Here is a 9,431-nt window from a genome sequence, read left to right on the forward strand (position 1 = left end):
TAAAATACCAGCAAACGAAAAAGAATTAAAATGGAAACACAAAACTAAATGAAAAAGAAATCATAAAACTAAAAAACCCCCCAAACCTTATAGTACCAGTTGGTCTTACCAACCGGTACTAAAGGGCTCCAGGCCCCTGGAGCTGGCTCGTGCCGCGTGGTTTCCCTTTAGCACCGGTTCGTGCTGAACCGGTACTAAAGGGGGGGGGGCCTTTAGTGCCCACACTTTAGTGCCGGTTATGGAACCGGCACTAAAGGGCCTTACGAACCGGTGCTATTGCCCGGTTCTGCACTAGTGTAAGGCCCATCCCAGGCGCGCCTCCCCTCTCTCCCCCTCTGGCCGCCACCTAGATGGCATCTGGGGGCTGCCGCCACCCTTGGGGAGGGAACCCTAGAGGGGCGCAGCCCCCTCCCCTCCCCCTATAAATACATGAGGTCTGGGGGCTGCCCAACATATGAGTTTCTACCTCTATTGGCGCAGCCCTACCTCTCTTACTCCTCCTCTCCCGCGGTGCTTGGCAAAGCCCTGCAGGATTGCCACGCTCCTCCACCACCACCACACCGTTGTGCTGCTGCTGCATGGAGTCTTCCTCAACCTCTCCCTCTCTCCTTACTGGATGAAGGCGTGGGAGACGTCACCGGGCTGTACGTGTGTTGAACGCAGAGGTGCCGTCCGTTCGGCACTAGGATCTCCGGTGATTTGGATCACGACGAGTACGACCCCTTCAACCCCGTTCTCTTTAACGCTTCTGCTTAGCGATCTACAAGGGTATGTAGATGCACTCTCCTTCCCCTCGTTGCTGGTTTCTCCATAGATAGATCTTGGTGACACGTAGGAAAATTTTGAACTTATGCTACGTTCCCCAACAGTGGCATCATGAGCTAGGTCTATTGCATAGATTCTTTGCACGAGTAGAACACAAAGTAGTTGTGGGTGTTGATTTTGTACAATATGCTTACCGTTACTAGTCCAATCTTATTTCGACGGTATTGTGGGATGAAGCGGCCCGGACCAACCTTACACGTACTCTTACGTGAGACAGGTTCCACCGACTGACATGCACTTGGTGCATAAGGTGGCTAGCGGGTGCCAGTCTCTCCCACTTTAGTCGGAACGGATTCGATGAAAAGGGTCCTTATGAAGGGTAAATAGCAATTGGCATATCACGTTGTGGTTTTGCGTAGGTAAGAAACGTTCTTGCTAGAAACCCATAGCAGCCACGTAAAACATGCAAACAACAATTAGAGGACGTCTAACTTGTTTTTGCAGGGTATGCTATGTGATGTGATATGGCCAAGAAGAATGTGATGAATGATATGTGATGTATGAGATTGCTCATGTTCTTGTAATAGGAATCACGACTTGCATGTCGATGAGTATGACAACCGGCAGGAGCCATAGGAGTTGTCTTTATTTATTGTATGACCTGCGTGTCATTGAACAACACCATGTAATTACTTTACTTTATTGCTAACCGGTAGCCATAGTAGTAGAAGTAATAAGTTGGCGAGACAACTTCATGGAGACACGATGATGGAGATCATGATGATGGAGATCATGGTGTCATGCCGGTGACGATGATGATCATGGAGCCCCGAAGATGGAGATCAAAAGGAGCAAAATGATATTGGCCATATCATGTCCCTATTTTGATTGCATGTGATGTTTATCATGTTTCTGCATCTTATTTTCTTAGAACGACGGTAGTAAATAAGATGATCCCTCATTAAAATTTCAAGAAAGTGTTCCCCCTAACTGTGCACCGTTGCGAAAGTTCGTCGTTTCGAAGCACCACGTGATGATCGGGTGTGATAGATTCTTACGTTCACATACAATGGGTGTAAGCCAGATTTACACACGCGAAACACTTAGCTTAACTTGACGAGCCTAGCATGTACAGGTATGGCCTCGGAACACAAGAGACCGAAAGGTCGAGCATGAGTCGTATAGTAGATGCGATCAACATGAAGATGTTCACCGATGATGACTAGTCCGTCTCACGTGATGATCGGACACGGCCTAGTTGACTCGGATCATGTAATCACTTAGGTGACTAGAGGGATGTCTATCTGAGTGGGAGTTCATGAGATGAACTTAATTATCCTGAACATAGTCAAAAGATCTTTGCAAATTATGTCGTTAGCTCGTGCTTTAGTTCCACTGTTTAGATATGTTCCTAGAGAAAATATAGTTGAAAGTTGAAAGTAGCGATTATGCAGACAGTAGAAAGCTTATGTCCTTAATGCACCGCTCATTGTGCTGAACCCCAAACGTCATTTGTGGATGTCGCGAACATCGGACATACACGTTTTGATAACTATGTGACAGTTCAGTTAAATGGTTTAGAGTAGAGGCACCAAAGACGTTTTCAAAACGTCGCAGAACATATGAGATGTTTCGAGGGCTGAAATTGGGATTTCAGGCTCGTGCCCACGTCAAGAGCTATAAGACCTCCGACGATTTTCTTAGCCTGCAAACTAAGTGAGAAAAGCTCAATCGTTGAGCTTGTGCTCAGATTGTCTGAGTGCAACAATCACTTGAATCAAGTGGGAGTTGATCTTCCAGAGATAGTGATGTTTCTCCAAAGTCATTGCCACCAAGCTGATAGAGCTTCGTGATGAACTATAACATATCAGGGATGGATATGATGATCCTTGAGGTATTCGCGATGTTTGACACCACGAAAGTAGAAATCAAGAAGGAGCATCAATTGTTGATGGTTGGTGAAACCACTAGTTTCAAGAAGGGCAAGGGCAAGAAGGGATACTTCATGAAACGACAAATCAGCTGCTGCTCTAGTGAAGAAACCCAAGGTTGAACCCAAACCCGAGACTAAGTGCTTCTGTAATAAGGGGAACAGCCACTGGAGCAGAATTACCATAGATACTTGGTAGATGAGAAGGCTGGCAAGGTCGATGGAAGTATATTGGATATACATTATGTTAATGTGTACTTTACTAGTACTCCTAGTAGCACCAGGGTATTAAGATACCGGTTCGGTTGCTAAGTGTTAGTAACTCGAAATAAAAGAGCTACGGAATAAACGGACACTAGCTAAAGGTGAGCTGACGATATGTGTTGGAAGTGTTTCCAAGTTTGATGTGATCAAACATCGCACGCTCCCTCTACCATCAAGATTAGTATTAAACCTGAATAATTGTCATTTGGTGTTTGCGTTGAGCATAGACATGATTGGATTATGTCGATCACAATACGGTTATTCATTTAAGGAGAATAATGGTTACTCTACTTATTTGAATAATACCTTCAATGGTCTTGCACCTAAAGGAATGGTTTATTGAATCTCGATCGTAGTGATACACATTTTCATGCCAAAAGATATAAGATAGTAATGATAGTACCACTTACTTGTGGCACTGCCATGTAAGTCATATTGGTATAAAACGCATGAAGAAGCTCCATGTTGATGGATCTTTGGACTCACTCGTTTTGAAAAGTTTGAGACATGCGAACCATGTCTATTGGTGTATACACATGAAGAAATTCCATGCAGATGGATCGTTTGGACTCACTTGATTTTGAATCACTTGAGATATGCAAATCATACCACATGGGCAAGATGACTGAAAAGCCTCGTTTTCAGTACGATGGAACAAGATAGCAACCTGTTGGAAGTAACACATTTTGATGTGTGCAGTCCAATGAGTGCTGAGGCATGCAGTGAATATCGTTATGTTCTCACTTCATAGATGATTCGAGTAGATGTTGAGTATATTTACTTGATGAAACACAGGTCTGAATTATTGAATGGTTCAAGTAATTTCAGAGTGAAGTTGAAGATCATTGTGACAAGAGGATAAAATGTCTATGATATGATCATAGAGATGAGTATCTGAGTTACGCTCTTTGGCACGCAATTAAGACATTGAGGAAATTGTTTCACAATTAATACCGCCTGGAACACCATAGTGTGATGGTGTGTCCGAACATCATAGTTGCACCCTATTGGATATGGTGCGTACCATGATGTCTCTTATCGAATTACCACTATCGTTCATGGGTTAGGCATTAGAGACAACTGCACTCACTTTAATAAGGCACCACGTAATTCCGTTGAGACGACACCGTTTGAACTATGGTTTGGAGAAACCTAAGTTGTCATTTCTTAAAAGCTTGGGGCTGCGACGCTTATGTGAAAAGGTTTCAGGTTGATAAGCTCGAACCCAAAACGGATAAATACATCTTCATAGGATACCCAAAATGGTTGGGTATACCTCCTATCTCAGATCCGGAAGCAAAAGTAATCGTTTCTAGAAACGGGTCCTTTCTCGAGGAAAAGTTTCTCTCGAAAGAATTGAGTGGGAGGATGGTGGAGACTTGATGAGGTTATTGAACCGTCACTTCAACTAGTGTGTAGCAGGGCACAAGAAGTTGTTCCCGTGGCGCCTACACCAATTGAAGTAGAAGCTTATGATAGTGATCATGAAGTTTCGGATCAAGTCACTACCGTACCTCGTAGGGTGACAAGGATGCGTACTACTTCAGAGTGGTACGCAATCCTGTCTTAGAGGTCATGTTGCTAGACAACAATGAACCTACGAGCTATGGAGAAGCGATGGTGGGCCCATATTCCAACAAATTGTTAGAAGCCATGAAATTCGAGATAGGATCCATGTATCAGAACAAAGCATGGACTTTGGTGGACTTGCCCGATGATCGGCAAGCCGTTGAGATAAATGGATCTTTAAGAAGAAGACGGACGTGGACGGTAATGTCACCGTCTATGAAGCTCGACTTGTGGCGAAGAGTTTTTCACAAGTTCAAGGAGTTGACTACGATGAGATTTTCTCATCCGTAGCGATGCTTAAGTCCATCGGAATCATGTTAGCATTAGCTGCATTTATGAAATCTGGCAGATGGATGTCAAAACGATTTTCCTTACCAGTTTTCATAAGGAAAGATTGTATGTGATACAATCACAAAGGTTTTGTCGATCCTAAGGATGCTAAAAGGTATGCTAGCTCCAGCGATCCTTCTAAGGACTGGAGTAAGCATCTCGGAGTCGGAATATGTACTTTGATAAGATGATCAAAGATTTTGGGTTTATACAAATTTATGAGAAACTTGTATTTCCAAAGAAGTGAGTGGGAGCACTATAGAATTTCTGATGAGTATATGTTCTTGACATATTGTTGATCAGAAATGATGTAGAATTTCTGGAAAGCATATAGGGTTATTTGAAAGGTTTTTTTCAATAGAAAACCTGGATCAAACTACTTGAACATTGAGCATCAAGATCTATGAGGATAGATCGAAAACGCTTAATGGTACTTTCAAATGAGCATATACCTTGACATGATCTTGAAGGTGTTCAAGATGGATCAGTCAAAGAAGGAGTTCTTGCTTGAGATGTAAGGTATGAAGTTAAGAGTTAAAGCTCGACCACGGTAGAAGAGAGAGAAAGGACGAATGTCGTCCCCTATGCTTCAGACGTAGGCTCTACAGTATGCTATGCTAAGTACCGCACCTGATGTGTGCCTTGTCACATGTCTGGCAAGAGGGTACAAAGGTGATCAAGGAGTGGATCACCAGATAGCGGTCAAAATTATCCTTAGAGGAATAAGGATTTGTTTCTCGATTATGGAGGTGATAAAGAATTCGGCGTAAAGGGTTACGACGATGCAAGCTTTAACACCTATCCGAATGACTTTGAGTAGCAAACCCGATACGTATAGTGGAGCAACCATTTGGAATAGCTTCAAGTGGAGCATGGAAGCAGCATTTACAATATGACATAGAAAATTGCAAAGTACATACAGATCTGAATACTACAGACCCGTTGACTAAAACTTCTCTCACAAGGAAAACATGATCAAACCCCAGAACTCATTGAGTCTTAATCACATGGTGATGTGAACTAGTTCAGTGACACTAGTAAACTCTTTGGATGTTGGTCACATGGCGATGTGACCTATCAGTGTTAATCACATAGCGATGTGAACTAGATTATTGACTCTAGTGCAAGTGGGAGGCTGTTGGAAATATGCCCTAGAGGCAATGATAAATTAGTTATTATTATATTTCCTTGTTCATGATAATCGTTTATTATCCATGCTATAATTGTATTGATAGGAAACTAAGATACATGTGTGGATACATAGACAACACCATGTCCCTAGTAAGCCTCTAGTTGACTAGCTCGTTGATCAACAGATGGTTACGGTTTCCTGACCATGGACATTGGATGTCGTTGATAACGGGATCACATCATTAGGAGAATGATGTGATGGACAAGACCCAATCCTAAGCCTAGCACAAAGATCGTAGTTTGTATGCTAAAGCTTTTCTAATGTCAAGTATCATTTCCTTAGACCATGAGATTGTGCAACTCCCGGATACCGTAGGAATGCTTTAGGTGTACCAAACGTCATAACGTAACTGGGTGACTATAAAGGTGCACTACAGGTATCTCCGAAAGTGTCTGTTGGGTTGGCACGAATCGAGACTGGGATTTGTCACTCCGTGTGACGGAGAGGTATCTCTGGGCCCACTCGATAGGACATCATCATAATGTGCACAATGTGACCAAGGGGTTGATCACGGGATGATGTGTTACGAAATGAGTAAAGAGACTTGCCGGTAACGAGATTGAACAAGGTATCGGCATACCGACGATCGAATCTCGGGCAAGTACAATACCGCTAGACAAAGGGAATTGTATACAGGATCGATTGAGTCCTTGACATCGTGGTTCATCCGATGAGATCATCGTGGAACATGTGGGAGCCAACATGGGTATCCAGATCCCGCTGTTGGTTATTGACCGGAGAACGTCTTGGTCATGTCTGCATGGTTCCCGAACCCGTAGGGTCTACACACTTAAGGTTCGATGACGCTAGGGTTATAAAGGAAGTTTGTATGTGGTTACCGAATGTTGTTCGGAGTCCCGGATGAGATCCCGCACGTCACGAGGAGTTCCGGAATGGTCCGGAGGTAAAGATTTATATATGGGAAGTCCTGTATTGGTCACCGGAAAAGTTTCGGGTTTTTCCGGTAACGTACCGGGACCACCGGGAGGGTCCCGGGGGTCCACCAAGTGGGGCCACCAACCACGGAGGCCTGCATGGGCCAAGTGTGGGAGGGGACCAGCCCCAGGTGGGCTGGTGCGCCCCCCACAAGGGGCCCAAGGCGCAGGGAAGAGTGGGAGGGGCAAACCCTAGGGCATATGGGCCCTAAGGCCCACCCCAGGCGCGCCTCCCCTCTCTCCCCCTCTGGCCGCCACCCAGATAGCATCTGGGGGCTGCCGCCACCCTTGGGGAGGGAACCCTAGAGGGGCGCAGCCCCCTCCCCTCCCCTTATAAATACATGAGGTCTGGGGGCTGCCCAACATATGAGTTTCTCCCTCTATTGGCGCAGCCCTACCTCTCTTACTCCTCCTCTCCCGCGGTGCTTGGCGAAGCCCTGCAGGATTGCCACGCTCCTCCACCACCACCACGCCGTTGTGCTGCTGCTGCATGGAGTCTTCCTCAACCTCTCCCTCTCTCCTTGCTGGATCAAGGCGTGGGAGACGTCACCGGGCTGTACGGGTGTTGAACGCGGAGGTGCCGTCCGTTCGGCAATAGGATCTCCGGTGATTTGGATCACGACGAGTACGACTCCTTCAACCCCGTTCTCTTGAACGCTTCCGCTTAGCGATCTACAAGGGTATGTAGATGCACTCTCCTTCCCCTCATTGCTGGTTTCTCCATAGATAGATCTTGGTGACACGTAGGAAAATTTTGAACTTCTGCTACGTTCCCCAACACATACAATGGCATAAGCGTCAGCAAAGTTCAGATGTCAAATGATGGTGTCACATGTATTTCTGATACAAATAGTGCAGTACCAACTTGGTTGTGACCCTGAAACTCTCTGTTACTTAGTGCCAGAAATAATGCGACATTACAACATGAGAATACCACACTAATCAAGAAACAGCCACAAAAAGCAACGACTCAACATCAATTATAGATAGCTGATATTGACAAATTAAGCCACCCAGAATTCAAATCCACAAATCAATCAGCTTTGTCACAGCATGGTTGCCTCAAAAATGTCACCTGACTAAATCCCCACTGATAACCATAGGTGCATTAACAACATCTAAACGAACATCATACCTTCAGCAACCGAGCACGTACGTGAGCTGCGAACTCCCTCCCGGAGCGACTGTGTGAGCCAAGCACGGGGGACGATGATTACGGCGGGCACGTCAACGCACTGGATCTCCGTCCAATTTGAGATGCCTCCTCCCGCATCGTGTCCAGCAGCTCGCATCTCGATCCGCTCTGTGGCAGTAGGATGGCGGCAGCAGAGTCGGTCTAGGGAAGATTGACGGAGTTGGCGGCGAGGCAAAGCCGCAGTGGTGACAGGAGCCGGCGGGGTGAGGCCGTCGTGGGGATAAGGGCCGGCGGGGCGAGGCCGTCATGGGGATAGGACGAGAAGGGTCGAGGCCGTGGTGGTGGTGTGGGTTGTTGGGGAGGGGGGGAGGGGGGCGCCGGGCGACGGCGTGCCGGGAGAGGAAGCGGCGTGCTGCAGAGGAAGCGGCGGCGTGCAGCAGAGCAGGCGGGCGGCGGAGAAAGCAAAGTGATGGCTGCCTGTGTCTCTCACGGTCTCACCGCACACACATCACTGGAGAAAGCCAAGTGCTAGGTGCAGATCGGGATACATCAATTTTGCAAAAAAAGAAAAATCGGGATACATCCTGTTGGGAGAAAGGAACTGATGTGAATCATGTGCGACGTAAAATGATACCGCTGCCCGTTCTTTTATTTTACTTTTCACCCGCTGCTCCTTATTAGTGTTCCTCGATTGCTTTTTTTATCTTTTGCAATCCCACCTCTGGTTGCTTTTGTGTGGCCTAATCACGTCACCCACATTAAACATATCATCGACCAAATGGATTACTGGGAGTGTCTATTTTGTTTTATTTTTCATATGGGTTCCTCTCAAAAGAATTATGCGTTCACGTGCAATGCACGAGTGAAATCTAAAATTTTATATGTACCCGTTTGGTGAAGTAATAATTATATGGGTTCCTCTCAAATAAATATGCTTTTACAAATTCATTTTTTATTGATAGCGCTTTTGTTCATTTGATTTATATAAAATAATATACGTTCACAAATTCAATTATTTTATTGATAGCCCTTTTGGTCATTTGATTTATATTAGTCGCAAACATTATTCAATTCTTTTTTTATCGAGCGTCTCCGGTATGACTCTGTGGTTCAGTCGTCATCATTTTATAATACTAATGTTTTTTGAATATTCTTGTTATTAAACATATCAAAATTTCTTTATCATCCAGGTCATCTTGTGGTCTCTGGATATTAAATTACATGGAGTACTTCACAGGAGATAGTTTGTCCGACACTCCCGAACAGGTATATTTTGCATCGTATCATGATACTAATTATTTTGTGTTGTAT

The 9,431-nt window shown here is 45.1% G+C and overlaps 1 long non-coding RNA gene across 1 annotated transcript in view; it reads right to left on the minus strand.

Moving 5' to 3' along the window:
- Positions 1–8,468, minus strand: part of LOC119368958 — a 22,988-nt gene extending 14,520 nt beyond the window's left edge. The window contains exon 1 of the long non-coding RNA XR_005176792.1: positions 8,121–8,468. This is a non-coding gene — a long non-coding RNA (uncharacterized LOC119368958). The remainder of the gene's footprint in view (positions 1–8,120) is intronic.
- Between the last annotated feature and the right edge of the window lie 963 nt (positions 8,469–9,431).

Source organism: Triticum dicoccoides, chromosome 2B, assembly GCF_002162155.2.
Source record: "Triticum dicoccoides isolate Atlit2015 ecotype Zavitan chromosome 2B, WEW_v2.0, whole genome shotgun sequence".
Lineage (NCBI taxonomy): Eukaryota > Viridiplantae > Streptophyta > Magnoliopsida > Poales > Poaceae > Triticum > Triticum dicoccoides.